This window comes from Streptopelia decaocto (genome assembly GCF_964273445.1).
Source record: "Streptopelia decaocto genome assembly, chromosome: 7".
In the NCBI taxonomy this organism is placed as follows: domain Eukaryota; kingdom Metazoa; phylum Chordata; class Aves; order Columbiformes; family Columbidae; genus Streptopelia; species Streptopelia decaocto.
Window position 1 is genome coordinate 342,450 of NC_138661.1, and position 15,623 is coordinate 358,072.

At 58.4% G+C, this 15,623-nt stretch overlaps 1 protein-coding gene across 2 annotated transcripts in view; it reads left to right on the forward strand.

The window, feature by feature from the left end:
- The first annotated feature begins 4,855 nt into the window (after positions 1-4,855).
- LRFN5 (leucine rich repeat and fibronectin type III domain containing 5) overlaps positions 4,856-15,623 on the forward strand; it is a 45,839-nt gene continuing 35,071 nt past the window's right edge. For both annotated transcript variants that reach the window (XM_082058777.1, XM_082058776.1), the window contains exon 1: positions 4,856-5,010. The gene's annotated coding sequence lies outside the window, so the exon portion shown is untranslated. The remainder of the gene's footprint in view (positions 5,011-15,623) is intronic.

Sequence of the window (15,623 nt, forward strand, 5' to 3'; positions counted from 1 at the left end):
ATTACTGTAATAATGAATTTAAATCTAAGTTGAACTTGGTTTTTTTTATAGATTAAAAAATGTAAAAAATATGCACTTCGGCTATTAAGTATCTCTTTACTTGGTTTGCTTTCAATGGATGAACTGCGTCCACCTGAAGACAAGGCCAGCGCCAGCCCCTCCTGCCCGCAGTGGTTTGGGTCCAAGACCCGGTGCCGCAGCAGGGACGGCAGAGCAGGGACCCCCCTGTGCTGGTGCTTTACCATGCACCAACAGACCCTGGACAGAAACGCAATACAAGTTCACCTTAAATAAAATCAGAACTAATGCTGAGGAAAGGGCATCCCATAACGTGTTTGCCGAGGTCAGATTCATGCACCGCTTGCCCCGGCTGCCGAGGGCCGAGCTGGGTGCTCCGCGGCTCCGGGAAGCGCCAGCGCTTGCTGCAGCCTCACCAGGCGGACAAGAAGGCTGCCACCTCCTGCTGCAGCCTGTGGTGCCCAGGAACTGGTAGGAGCAGTCTCTGCCATTTTTTGTACAATGCAACAGCTCCCCCATCTTACAGATTAAAGAACTTAAAATGGAAGAAAAAGCCCTGGGGAAATGAGGAGCAGGGTAAGGCGCCACGCTTGGCTGCTCCTCGGGGAGGGAGAGGCTGGCGCTGCGCTCCTGCCCACAGCGCTGCCCGCTGCCAGGTGTCTGTGGAGGGATCCACCCCGCGCGGCGCCGCTCTTGACATTTCAGTTATTAAGGCTTTGAATTTTCTTCTTGTAAGGATGAGTAAACACTGCAGTTTTCAAATACCTTTTGATGAGGTACAACAGCCTATCTTAAAGAGCAACATTTACTGCCTCTTGCCGTAGAGTTTTAGCAGGGATGCTACAGCTCGCAGCCACCTGCTATTGCTGTCAGTGCGATGCTGCAGTGCTGTCGCTCTCCTTTAGGGTGTACACACAGCACGCTGGATCAGCACTCGGAGGTGCACAGCGAGAAAGGGCTGCTTGTGCCACTGTAAAGCACTTTGCTCGGTGCAGAGTGGTGTATCCCTAAATAGTCACTCCCTCAGACCCTGGCACAGCCACCACCACCTCACTACCAGAAAAGAGGTATTTCTCCTTTCTTGCCCCAACGAAAGTGTTTAGTTTTGCTTGCCCAGCAGTTTGGTGGTGACTCACGAGGATGCTACCTGCTTCAGATGCAGCTCTAAGGGAGCGTCCAGGCAAAGTCCCCCCTCGGTGTCACCCGGGAGCGCCCCAGGGACAGACCACAGCAGAGGAGCAAACCAGAGGGAGGGGAATGGTTTCAGGATAAGACCTGCAACAGCACAATAGTCACACATTGTCACTTCAGTCTGGGTCCAGAGTTTGCTTTGATGTGCTCTGACATGGAACAAAATGCACCGCTGACTGCTACTGTTTGAAAGCTGCTGGGTTTCCCCCGTTAGTAACCAGCCATGGAGCTCTGCTCGGCGCTGGGTGAGTGCCCGGCTACACCAGCACAAAGAGCCTGCGGGGCCGGGCCAGCCGGGCAGAGCCGTGCGGCCCAGCAGCGTCGTCCCCGCGGGTCCCCAGCCCGAGCCCACGCGTGTCACTGACGCTGTGCTCCCAGCAGGGGGCACACACGATCGCCCACAGCTGGAGCGGCTTTTTCTGGCAGCAGATCACAGCCAAGAGCATCCCCCGCCCCTGCAGCTGCCCCGCGTTCAACCGCAGATCCCAGCAGCTGCCCGTCGCTGCTGCGGGACAGCACCCCCGGACGGCCTGAGGACAAGGCTGGGGGCAGGGGGACGTGGCTGGAAGGAACATGTTGTGACTACACAAAGTCAGAGCCAGCACTGTAGGCAGATCTGGTGAGCTGACTGGCTGTCCACACGTCGGGGAGTCAACCTCTCCAGCACATCCACAGCTCCCTGCACTCCCAGACACGCCAGACAGGAGCAGGTTCTCCACTGGGTATATTAACAAGTCAGTGATGCCATTTCAATCCCACATCCAAGATGGATTTCAGGCTGGCAAAGAAGCTGCAGCAGCCCTTGCTCAGACCGCTGAGGCTGGAGTGCAGGGTGTTCTTGTAGCTGTCCGTAAGGACACAGAGTTTCTGGACTGTGCTGTAGTGGTGCCAGTTCAGAGCAGTACTGCACCAGTCCTCATGGTGTGTTTGTGCTGGACAGCAGCAAACCGACATCCCCTCTAGAATAGACATGGCTCTGAGCACAAGCTTCCACTGAGTTCCCACAGGGCTTTTTAATTTCCCTTTCACCAGGAAAGCTGTACTCAGACATTTGGTTCCTTTCCCGATGCCAGCTGCACAGCGGGTATCACCATCATGCTGGCTGTCCTGCTCCTGGGACCACAGAGAACTTACAAAGCAGCGAAGGCTTGAACATGAAGCCCAAGAAGATTGTCTAATCTGGTAGATACCAGCCAAGATAACAGATGTTTTACCATGGAGCATCTTCTTGTCTCTGTTCTCTCCGGAGGAGACAATGCTGTGAAAGCTGAATCAGGGCTGAGCACAAGACTGTCTCCAGCTCCAAAGGACAACTGTGCTAGAACTGAGTGTTAGGGAGAGTATCTGCAGAGCCAGCTCGAGCAAAATCAGCTTACTGACATGAGCTTTCCCTCAAGAGAGTAGAAGATTGAGAGTCATTCCCTCCTGCCAGCATTTTACCCTATCTGCTCCTGTAACAACTCAAACCAGCTCCATGAAATAGCAGCTGGGACATGGAGATCTAACTTAAGAGACCCAGCCTGGCTCCAGGCTCTGGGCAGCTTCAGAGGCTGGTGGGAGACCAGAGGATGGCTGTTGCTCTGGGACGTGTGCTCCTCCCTAGACCAGGGTCACACGCTGCTGTGGAGATCACAAAAACTCCCTTTTCACTTCAAAGTTTGCAAGAAGAGCAATTTTCTCAGGTTGCGTGGACTTACTGGAGCCTGGGAACACTGCTGCCTTCCCTTTTCTCACTCCCACATATGCCAGACATTGCATCCCAGGGCATGAACACCTTTTGCACAGTGTCAGCAGAGAGGTGTGAGGACTGTCACTGCTTCTTTCCTTTTCTGGGATGGGGCTTCCCCCACATGCATTCCCAGCAAAATGCCAGCGTGTCCCGGCAGCGTTGCTTCCATCGCCTCTGAGCGCACAGAGCAGTCGATGAGTTGTCCCCTGCGTCCTGTGGCAACAGCCACCCTGCGTGCTGGTCTGGCTGCAGGCAGCATCCCGAGTGCTTAGGCTGGAGCAGACGCACACCTGGGCAGCTCCAGAAGCGCAGGCAGCTGCCTGCCGTCCCAACAGGAGGCTGTCCGAGGAGACGGGGCCCATCGCCCGGCGTGTGCCTCCCTCCAGGTGCAGGGTCACTGGCAGCTGACAAGGTTCAGTAGCTCCTCTTCAAGGCTCTATGGGCAGAGCTCCTCTTGCTGCTCTGCTTCTGGCAACATCACCGACATTTTCTCACAAAAGAGCATTATAGGAAGGCGTCAGTATTTTGTAGAATGAAATGCACTCTCCTCCCCATTAGAGATCCCCGTAGATAGATAACGATCACTAAATCCCTAAAAGCTCCCAAATTTATTGACCCCAAAGATAACCCAGCCTTTCCTTTTCCTGCCAGGATCATCCCCTCCTACAAGTCAGGTGTTAGGGCCCGTGTCCTCAGACAGGCGCTCCGCGGACGGGTCCGGCAGGCAGGGCGCAGGCAGCTGCCGGCTGCCTGCCTGCGGGAGGGCGCGCAGAACCCGATTCACCATGCAGGTCAGAGCCGAGCCCGCCGCTGCCTCTTACCCTCGCGTGTCTGCTCCCGGCGCCGCGGGCTAACGCTGCCAGTGCATTTGCCGGACAAATAGTCAGGTCAAAGCCCAAGCGCACCACGCAGGACTACAGCGGTTCGCCGGTCCCCGCGCAGCAGCGGCCGCCGCCCGGCACCCCTGCCCCGCGGGGCTCCTGGCTGAGAGCGGGGCGGGGACGGGCGCTCCCCGAGAGCCTCCACCGCAGCACGGCCCTGGCGCAGCGGGGCAGGCGGAGGAGCGTCCGTGCCGGTGTCCGTGTCGCTGCCCGTGCCCGGTCCCGCCCGGCGGAGCGGAGCTCCGCGGCCGGCACGGCGGGGGACGGCCCGGCGACACGTCTGCGCGGTGGCCGGGCTGCGGCTCAGCCGTGCGTGCGGCGGGGCGGGGAGGCGCCCGGCTCCTCCAGCCCGCCCCGGCGCGGCACGGCACGGCGAGGGGGAGGCGGCGGCTCCCTCCATGCTGCAGCGAGCGGCGCGGCTGCCTGGGGCCGGGGCCAGGGCCAGGCGGCAGCCGGCGGCGCGGAGAATGGGCGCAGCAGCAGCCGCGGAGCGGCGAGCCGCGGGCACCGAGCACCCCGCCCTGCCCCGCCGCAGCGCCCGGCGCCGCGGCTGCTCCTCCTGAGCACGCCCGGCGCGGCCCGCATGGCCCCGCCGCCGGCCGCTCCGCTGTAGCTGCGCCGCCCCCGCCCCGGGAGACGCCGGCCCGGCGGCGAGGCTGACCGCGGCCGCGCTCCTCGCTCCCGTGTCTGTCCGCCCGCCCGTCCCTCCGTCCGTCCAGCGGCAGCGCCCCGGCGCGCAGGATTACGCAGCGGGGCGCGGAGCGGGAGCGCTTTGAGAGGATTAACCTGGCGCAGGTACACGGCAAGGTCACCGGCCGGCGGGCGCGGAGCGGGCTGCCCGCAGCGGGGCGATGCGAGCGGGCTCGGCGGGCTGCGCCGCTGCGTGCCCCGCGCCGTCCCCCCGCCTCCCGCCTGCCGCCGCCTGTGCGTGTGTGCATGTGCGCTGCCTGCCGCTGCCCGCCGCCGGAGCCGCGCCGCCGCGCCGCATGGGGCCGTCCGCGCGGGCTGCCCTGCCCGCCCCGGCCGCGGGCAGCCGCCGCCGCGAAGCCGCTCTAGGATGCGGCTGGTGAGCGCCGGCACAGGGCGGAGAGGCGGCCAGCCTGCCTGCCGCCAGAGCCCGGAGCCCGCCGGAGCCCGGCCGCACCTGCAGGGGAAGCGCTCCGGACGCCGTCCTTCCCCGGGAGGCGCCAGGTAATTGCGGAGGGCTGCCGTGCCCAGCTCCATCTGCATTGCAGCCCGCGGTACTTATTCACGGGGGACGGGGCGCGGGGGGGGGCGGCCGCGGCGGGGTCCCGAGCCGGCCCGGGCAGGGCGAGCCTCGCAGCGCGGCGGGCGGCGCCGGGACGGGGATGGGGATGGGGATGGGGCCGGGGGCGGCGGCGGGACGCCCCTCCCGGGAGGGCGGTGGCCGCGGGGAGCGCGGGGCGCGGAGCGGCGCGGAGGCTGCGCAGAGGCTGCGCGGCGGGGTGGGTGCCCCGCGGACGGGCCGGGCCGCGCTGCCGCTGCTGCCCGCGGGACGGCGCCGGCGGCCGCCTGGGCTGGAGGAGCCGCAGGGCCGCCGGTGCCGCGCCGGCCGCCGCCCCCTCCGCGCCGCGGCGCTGCTGCCGCCGCCCGGGCAGCGCGGGGAGCGCCGGGCCGGGCCCTCGGCGGAGCAGCGGCTGCAGCCCCGGGCGCGCAGCCTCCGCCCGCATGGTGCCGCGGGTGCGGCGGGCGCTGTCCGAGCCGGGCGGAGCCACCCCGGGCGCTCCCGGCGGGGCCGCGGCCGGCTCGGCTCTTCCGCAGGGAGAGGGAAATCCGCGGCTCTCCGCCTTCCTCTCTCCCAGCCCCTGCCCTCCTGATGGTCGCCCCGTCCTGCAGCCCTCGCCCAGGCACACACCTCTGTCCTGCAGGGCTGCCCCTTGTCCCCAGCCTCCAAGGATATGTATGCGCTTCCCCTTCCCTCCATCCTCTGTAGCGAACACTTCTCATCCACAGGAAAGCAAATGTAGGACAAGATAAACCTTTCTTTCCTGCTGGAAGATTCCTGTTAGGGGAGATGGCACTGCAGTTTTAGAGGGGCCAGTGGAAACCTCGCAGCCATGTTGGTGTCAGGAGCACATAAATGTCCTGGCTCCTGGGAGCATCTGGAGCGGAGGAGATGCCAGCAGAGGGGGAGGCATGCCCAGGCCCAGGCCCAGTTCAGGGGCCATCACGCCTCAGGGGGCACATGCATGGTTGGGCTGGAAGCACTTATGAAGCCCCTTCCAGTGTTGCTTGCTAGTGCAGGCTGGGAGGTGTAGGGGTCTGCAGTGTGCTGAGGTCTGCCGTGAGAGTTAATGTCAGTGCTTCCCTCTCTCGTTTCTACCTGTGGCATTAACACCGCTGTTTCCTCTCCTTTACATTCTCTCGCCTGATCCATCGTGCCTCTGGGGCAGGGACTGTTTCTCATTGCATTGGGTGTCTAGAGCAGAAGGATGTTTTAGTCTCAGTTGTGGGTATGAACATGACCTCACCAATCCCCCAGATTGGGGGTGGGAAAGCCTGGGTGCCTCCAGCTGAGCCCAGCCCTTTACAGCCTCCAGCTGACTGTCACGGAGCAGGACAGGCCAGCAGTCCCTGTGCCTTGGTCATCGTGCTGCATTGACAGTGGCTTTTCCCACCCATGCTTACATTTCATGTGTTCCCAGAGCAACGTGGTGTCAGTTCATTCCTCCTGAGCATCCTCGGATGAGTGCTGGCATATCCGGGCCTGTTTGAGTTAGGGCAGCCAGACAACAAAGCTGTGAGATGAGATGGACCCATCCTGGGTTGTTAGAGACATTTTGGTTATGGCTGCACGTCTGTGAGTGGCTGCCTGTCCACGGAGGGGCCCTGGCTGGCTCTGGGGCACCGATCCTGGCTGCAGGTGTGTCCAGGAGCACGGTGCAGATGACCAAACTGACCCCGCGTGCCAGGACCGTCCTGCCGCGGTACGTCGGGGCTGCGTGCTGGTGTGTGTGGGCTGCCCTGGACCTGGGTGCTCGGGGCTGTGTGTGCCTTGTGCTGCCTCGGGGACTCTGGCTGGGCTCCTCGGGAGCCTGGAGACGTTCCCCAAACGCTGTGGGCTGTGTACAGCCTCGCCTTGCTGTCAGCCCGTGGGGTTCACTGTGCTGCCGCGGCCTGTCCTGGCAGGGGAGGTGTGCCGGCGGGCTCCAGAGCAGGGCCTGGTGATTGCTCTGCTCATCTGGGAGTCAGATTTGATTCTGCACAAAGAACCATACCAGAGCCTGAGTGTTCTCAGTGCCCAAACACCTTCCCGATCTACGTTTCTAAATATATACTGTACTCAAGGGATTATGCATTTGTTTAAAGGCATAATAAATGCATTTAAATGCGTAAGACTGTATCAAAATGCACAGCAGAGCTTGCCAGTTAGGCCTGGAGTCACAAGCCTCACTAAGATGCTTCTCCTGGCATATTAGCTCGCCTTTCTGCTTTCAGAAAGAGCAATTACTGGTTTTATCATAACAAGGCAGTCAGTGGAAGTAAACCGTGCATGTTTCAGGCACCTAGTCCGGGTTCAAAGCTGAACTAGTTCAGGCTCCCAAACCACCCAGGGCTGCAGGAGCAGGCTCCCTGCCGCCCGTCCAGCCAGGGCTGATGGGCTGAGCTTTCCGGTCCCGTTTGTGACTGGAAGGGCTGAGCGCTGTGGTTCCCAGGGTCTGGTTTGCATTTTTTGTACAACTCTTATTGTCTGGAGAGGCTCGTGTTTTCCAACAAGGTATGAATGGTGACAGGCTGCAACTGTAAGGCAGGGGAAGACGGGTAAGGAGTGACTGTCCAACCCAGGAACCAGGCTGGCTGGGTGTGTGGGACAAAACAGGGGGAACCCGAGAAGAAATGTGGCAGAGCAGCAGGGCAGGAAGGAACGCGATCTTCCCATCAGACCTCCCGGGGTGCCGCCGCTGCAGCGGCTGAGCGTGCGGTTTCTCCCCGCGCTGAGGAGATGCGGGGGCAGGTGTGCGGGGGGACGGGCTTGGCAAGCCAGGGTGCCTGCAGGCGGGAGCGCCCTGGGAGATGGAGCACCCTGAGGTGCCTGGAGGGCTTGTCCATCTGCTGGGGCACGTGGAGATGTTTCAGACACTGGAGAGCTAATGGCTTTCCATTGCTGATCAATATTGCCTATGCTTTCAGATGCGCTAACAGGTTCAGTTGTATAGAGCAATCTTTTGAATATTCTCTGAGCAAGCAGCTGGTCCAGAAAATCATTCTAATAGCTTTGCTATTAATGGGCCTGCAGAACTTGAGCCAAATAGAAAAGGCTTGTCTAAGTGCTATTGAAGCATTTTGGGCCAGGCATATTCCATGCATTAGGGAAGATTTGTACTCCTTTGACCAGACATAATTGTTATCTATTTATACACATCTAAATATATCCTTTGCAGTCTTCAGACTTTTCTAGGTAGTAGTAAAATTACTTTTCAATATTGTGCTATTAAAATGTGCTTGCTGACACTATTTGATGAGTTTTGTGCTAAGGGTGTGTGTGTGTTTTAAATAAAAACTATTCTTGAGGTAGTTGCCTAAAATGCTTTGGAAATAAAAGCGTGTTGTCCATGTAGATGGATAGCAGAAGGAAGTATGGTTGAAGAGAAGCAATACTGCAGACATGCTCAAGCCTGGAAAGACAAATCCAAGCCAGTATAAGGTTTTTGTTGCTTAAGAGCGAACCATTCTTTCTAGAAATATACATCAAATAATCATGTACTTTGCAATGAAATAGAAACATTTGCTTCTCATTAGTCAGATATACCTTCTGGTACCCTGAAGTTTGACAAACCGTTTTGAAAACAAAATAACAGATTTCGCAGAAGTAACTTGCGGTTTGCTCAGGTGTGTAGCAGGTTGGGGAGCTGGCAGGTGCCTTTGGTGTGGAAGCTCTGGCCGGTGGCCCCGTCCCGCGGCTCAGGGAGGGGGACGTGGCCTGGAGAGCGGGGGAGCTCAGCGGGGCAGCAGCGGGCTCCCCTGGTCTGAGCAGCCGGCTCACCGCCGGCTGTGGGAATGGCTGTCCAGGTCCTGCTTTGGAAAAGGTGTTAAGAACCAGGGGTGAAAGGCAGATCCCCAGTTCCTGGCTGTCCTAAGAATCCCCACACCTCCCTGCTGCTTGGGGGTCAGGCTGTCTGTACATGCGTTTCTCTGGAGCAAGCGAAGGTCTTGTGGGGCTCCTGAGGAGGGATGGAGACCTCTGAGATCCTCCCAAACAACAACCGGGATCGCTCGTTGGGTTGTGGTGGTGGTAGTATGGTTGTCTGACTGGCCTGCAGCACGTCATGAATTAGGAAAGACAATAATTTCATTTTCTGTGGCAGCTCTTGCTGATGGTTCTTGGAGAGCTAAGAGAAGTTACAGGGATCGGTATTCACAGGGAAGAGATGGGGCAAGGAGAAGGGGCAGCTCTCAGAGGAGGTCCTGGCCTGGAGCCCCCGGCCAGGTCCCTTCATGCCCCGGCGGCCCAGGACAGGCGCTGTGGCCCATGGTGGCTCTGGCCCCTGGGTCCAGGCTGCACTAGCAAAGGTGAAACGGTGCGGGGCCGGGAGCCATGCACGGGTTTACAGGGCAGCTGCTTTAGCTGCAGGATGGTCCCATTCTTGACTGGCCTGAGGGATTCCGTGGTGTGGAGGGGCTCCCTGCCTGCGTGTCCCCGTCCGCTGCGCCGCTGTCCCCTGCCCGGGCAGCTGGGGGTGCGGGATGGACACCCGTGCCTGTGGCCTGGCTGGGCGGCCCCGCTTGTGTTCCCGTGGAACAGATTGCTCGACAAATAATATTTGCCCTGAGCAGGCTGAATAATACCAAAGGTGATCTGTCAAATGGCGAATTGAAGTGACAATGGGAACCCCAGTGAATGGCTTGCTAATTGTGTAGCGTGTGGCCAGTGCTAGCTCTGGGTGTTTGAAGCTGCAAACCCCATGTCCAATGCCTTGCTTTTGAGGTTGCTCTTCTGGATGAAGTTCCTCATCAGGAACCGTCTGCAAAACACTTCCATGAAAACACATGGTTAGCTAGCTTTACTTTTAAGTGGAATATCTTGTTTTTCCCCTTGAAGTTTTTGTTCAGGCATGTTGGACTTCTTTTGTATTGGTGACAGATAGAACTCTTCAGTTTCCATTGCCTCAGCATTGTTACATTGCCAGGTATCCGATATTCCCTGGGTATTTAATTCTCTGTACTCCCTAGTCTCTGTGCTTGGCCAAGGGGACAGAGGGGCAGGCGACCTGAGGTGACACCGCAGCCCACGGCCGTGAGCTGTGGCTGTGCCAGCTGGGTGCCTCTGTGGCAGAAGGGCTGACTGCAACACAGCAGGCGTTCGGGGAAACACATGCAAGGAAGAAAAGGCACGGTAGAAAAAGTCAGACTGAGAGGAAGCCCCCAAATCTGTTTTCAGTACCCTGGTGACAGTGCCGCCGGTCCCAGGGTTTGGGATGGGATTTCTTTAACAACACTGGGAAGTGACACAGAGATGCTCTGCTGCTCGTGGCGGAGGTGTGGGTCAAACTCCTGGGCTTTAGCCAGAGTGAAGAGCTCGCCCGCTGCGTGGGGTCTTTGTCCCAGCAAAGAAAGGCACGTACAGTCAGCAGCACTGCCAGCGCTCTGGTAGCTGCCTTGTTTTTGTTTTCACCAACATGGTTTTAAAATAGTTTATGTAAAGACCCCCTGATATAGCTCTGTGGGAGCAGGGCTGAGTAAGGCGAGCAGGATTTATCGCCTTGTCAGCTGTGACTCAGTGGTTCTGCTGGGTACGTGGTGTTTCTCAAGAGATCCTTCTATTGGGGACCGTGATTCAGCTCTGCCGCACTGTGCAGAGCTGGTGTGCTGTGCTGTGGGCAGATCTGCTGCGCTCGGGGCTCCTCCTGACACGTCAGCGTTGCACCTCGTCCGTGCGGGGCCGCTCGCGTGGGCCGGGCTGGGCTGCACACGGCAGCGCCGGAGCGGCAGCCTCGGCCGTGGCCGCGCCCGGAGCCAGCGCGCTGGTTTGCTGGCATACTGGAGGGTCTGCGGACCCATGGCACCCTGGTCAGGAGAGCAGCGTGTCCCTAAACACCATGACCGACCCTGTGCAAGCTGGCACAGAGAACTGAGCGTCTTTCACCGCTACAGTGTGAGGAAATGAGGCAAGAACAGCACAGTCCCCAGTTCAGGCTCCGGCGGTGTTTGCCGGTGCATGATGGCAGATGTCCTGACAGGTGCAGTGCAGGGTCCTCTGGCATGGCGTGTATGGGACTGGGGATGTGCTGCAAGCAAATCCAGATTATGACCTTTCCTCCCAGTGTCGCCTGTGTGCCTGGCAGCACTCAGGCCTCATACCTTGTGGCTTTGGATCCCCGAGAGGTTTTCTTGCACGCCCCAGCTCCATGCTGCACCTCCGTGGCTCCTGTGTCGGAGCTATGTGTGTGCCCTGCTGCGGTAACAGTGGGAAGGGAGCCGGCACACGGGCTGGGAACAGCGGTGGTGCTGGGGACTGCGACTGTGGGGCGTCCATGGAGAGGACTGGCCCTCCGGGTGACACGGTGCTGCAGGGGCTCTGCCCGGCATCTGCAAGCAGAGTGCCCACACGGGGACCCTCCCTGCTGCTCATCGATGGTGCCTTTAGCAGTGGTGGACTGGGTCACTCCAGACGTGTCCTTGTCCCCAGGAGCGTGGGAAGGACTGCATTTAGTGGCTGGTTTTGAGGGTACAGTCTCCTTTCCAGTCCTTGTTGTTGCCTTGCATGGAGCCCCCCTCTTACGGCAGATGGGCACCGCAGATGCCCCACTTACACATCCCCTCTCTGCATCCCCAAGTTGACAAGCAGCGAGGAGCTCTTCCGCTCTTCTGTCAGGATCTAGCACATGTTGGAAATGCCCGTGGGGATGCCCTGTGACATCTCCTTGATTGTCTGGGATACGAAGGTTTGCTCCTGTTCCAGACAGAAAGATGATGTTTCAGCGCATGGTTTGGTAAACAGCAGTACGTGCACAGGCTCGTGTGCATGTGGCGATGGGTGAATACTGTGCTCCCACAGTGAGCAACTTGCTGTAATGGCTCTTCAGCCCAGCTGTTGCCCTCACAATTGTTTCTGCAATTAAAAGTTGCAGAGCAATGCTTTTGTATTATCCTGGTGGTAAAAGCAGTGGTTTTGTTTTTTTTAATAGTTTCTTCAGAAAACTTCAGCGCCCAGGCTGTAGTTGCTGCACCTGCAGCGGTGCTGCAGTGGAGCGCTTCCCCCGGAACCCCTGCAAGTTGTGTCGGGGCGGGGGCTGAGCGCGGCTTCTTGTCTCGCTGCGTCCTTGGTGAGGACCAGTGCATGGGCAGTGTAGCCCTTCTTCCACACTGGCACCTGACATACTTAGGTGGGCTTTGTACGTGAGCGATCCCTGTGCCGTCAGCAGGGCCGTTGGCGCCTCGGGCGTTCCTGGCTCCGGCGCTCTCAGCTGTGCCGCTGCCCTGGTTGCTGCGGGTGTAGGATCTCGCTTCGCGTCAGTCGTGGGGCAGCACCACGCGTGTCAGGCTGTGGAGCCGCGTCCGTGCCGAGGCGCCATGCTTCTGAAACCCATCAGCATGGAGAAGTTACTGGAAATAGTAGGGGGGTTGTGCATGCTGTTGATCACTAGCTGTTAAAAATTTAATAGAAAACCACAAAAAATCGCAGTACCTAGCAGTTCTCCATGCAAGGTGGGAGGTTTACAGTAAAATACATTTCTGCAGAGGCTGCCAGCTTAGGAGGAGGTGTGTATTTCTTTGCTGTGGCGCGGGGTCTTAGGGTGTCCCCTCTGACTGCTGAAAGCACGGGGCACGGGGACCCTCTGGGACAGGGTGTCCTGCTGACACCCCCGGCCGTGCAGGCGTGGGGACGGCAGCGTCATGGCGCGGTGCCCGTCTGCCCTGCCGTCCCGCGCGGGGACTCTGCTTGCACGCCCGTGAGAAAGCAGAGCGTGCTCCAGCGCTCTGCCCGTGTTGGAGCAGCCTGACCTGTAGACATTTGATGCGGTGCTGGAAAGGGGAGGTTACTTCCCCCAGGACTCACATTTCTGTTGTATTCATTATTGCCCATTACTGCCCTGGGTCAGACACTCTGTTTCTAACTTGTTTTATTTAAGAAGCATTCTGCAAACAAACACCTCCTGTGGACTGAAGCAATCCCCATGTTCTTCTCTGTTCATAGAAGGAAAACATTAACATGGAAAAAGACACGGTAGCTCCGGATGGATAATTACAGCTACCTACTAGTGCCAAATGAAGATTGTATTAATTTCTAAGGAACAAATTAGGAAAATAGTTTTAAAATGCGCTTTAGTAGTGTAGCATTGTGCAGTATATAAAAATGAGTAAAAGATAAACTGCTTAGGTAAATGCCCTTTGATTGCTTGCATTGCTCAGCCACGTGATCCGCAGCAGCTCTGTTCAGGCATCAGAGCCCCTTGCTGCTCACACACGGGCTGTGTTATTATCTTCCACGGTTTCACTGAGGAGTATAAAGAGCTGAGCTGAATAAGCTTAATTTCTTCCAAGAAGCATTAGAGGCCTATATACAGATCATGTGACTATATTTGAATTGCATCTGGAAAGTTTAAATAATAACAATAAATAAATAACAATAATGAGGAGCAAAGCTGTGGCCAGCAGGATGCGAGACCTGGAATGCCATGGAGAGACTGGACTTGCTCATTGCCAGCATTGCTCAGGCCGTGCGTGATGGTCAGTGATTCTTCCTAGATTTATATTGAGAATGTGGAGAGGTAAAGGATACAAGACGAAAGTGCAGCAGCATTGCAATTACCATGTGAATCAGAAGAATCACTCATATTCTGCGGGCACAGTGCATTTCTCCTGTAGTGCTGGACGTGGCAAATCTAAACCAAACAGCTCTGTGGAGCAGCACACATGTCCTCGTGAAAGCGGACGGCACCTTGTGCAGCACAGCACCTTGTGCAGCACAGTGCAGTGCATGGCAGCGTGATGCATGGCAGCGCGGTGCAGGACAGCACAGTGCAGGACAGCACGGTGCAGGACAACACAGCATGCAGGACAGCACGGTATGGCGCAGGACAGCATGATATGGTGCAGGACAGCAAGGCACGGTGCAGGACAGCACAGTGTGCAGGACAGCATGGCACAGGACAGCATGGCACAGGACAGCATGGTGTGGTGCAGGACAGCACGGCACGGTCCAGGACAGCACGGCACGGTGCAGGACAGCACGGCACAGTACAGGACAGCACGGCACAGTACAGGCCAGCACGGCACGGTGCAGGACAGCACGGCACGGCGCAGGACAGCACGGCACAGTACAGGCCAGCACGGCACGGCGCAGGACAGCACGGCACAGTACAGGACAGCACGGCACGGCGCAGGACAGCACGGCACAGTACAGGACAGCACGGCACGGTCCAGGACAGCACAGCACGGTGCAGGACAGCACGGCACAGTACAGGACAGCACAGCACGGTGCAGGACAGCACGGCACAGTACAGGCCAGCACGGCACGGCGCAGGACAGCACGGCACAGTACAGGACAGCACGGCACAGTACAGGCCAGCACGGCACGGCGCAGGACAGCACGGCACGGCGCAGGACAGCACAGCACGGCGCAGGACAGCACGGCACAGTACAGGACAGCACGGCACGGCGCAGGACAGCACAGCACGGCGCAGGACAGCACGGCACAGTACAGGCCAGCACGGCACGGCGCAGGACAGCATGGCGTGGTGCAGGACAGAGCAGTGGGGAGAGCAGTGTGCAGCTGGGAGCACAGGGTTCCAGCTGCAGCTGTGTTGCCCTGTGCCATGTCCCCTCCTCAACCTGTGGTTTGGCCAGCGGTGCAAACTTTGGGAGTAATGCTGGGTATTAAGGTACAAAGTGTGTTTTTTACACTAGCACCTTGATCCTGAACTGACATTTGCATGCATGGGGTGTCACGGAGCAGGATATCTGAGTTCTAAGTGTGGTCTCGCTCTGCCAAGGCTCCGCTGCCTTTTCAGAGCACGCTTTGTTTCACAGGCATAGCTGTAGTTTACATCTACAGAGGAGGATTTCTAGGGTGAGATGATAACAGAATCCTGGACTGGTTTGTGTTGAAGGAACCTCTGGAGATCATCCAGTCCAACCCCCCTGCTCACGCAGGGTCACAGAGCAGATCACGGAGGGTCACAGAGCAGATCACGCAGGGTCACAGAGCAGATCACGCAGGGTCACAGAGCAGATCACGCAGGTCGGTCCAGGTGGTCTGAATGTCTCAGAGCAGGAGACTCCACACCCGCTCTGGGCAGCCTGGGCCAGGCTCTGGCACCTCCCAGCAAACAAGTTTCTCCTCATGTTCACATGGAGCCTCCTGTGTTTCAGTCTGTGCCCGCTGCCCCTCACCCTGGCGTTGGGCACCACTGAACAGAGTCTGGTCCATCCTCTGACACCCACCCTGAGATACTGATCCATTGATCACATCCCTCTCAGCTTCTCTTCTCCAGCTGAACAGCCCCAGCTCTCTCAGTCTCTCCTCATCACAAAGATGCTCCAGACCCCTCAGCATCTTCGTGGCCCACTGCTGGACTCTCTCCAGTAATTCCTTGTCCTTCTCAAGCTGGGAATCCCAGAACTGGACACAGGACTCCAGATGCCGCCTCACCAGGGCAGAGCAGAGCAGGAGGATTCACCTCCCTCCAACTGCTGGTCACACTTTTCTTAATGCACCCCAGGTACCATTGGCCTCTTGGCCACAAAGGCACGTTGTTGACTCAGGGTTGTCGAGCAGAACTCCCAGGTCCTTCTCTGCAATGCTGCTTTCCAGCAGGTCGGCCTGATGGGTGATGAGGACC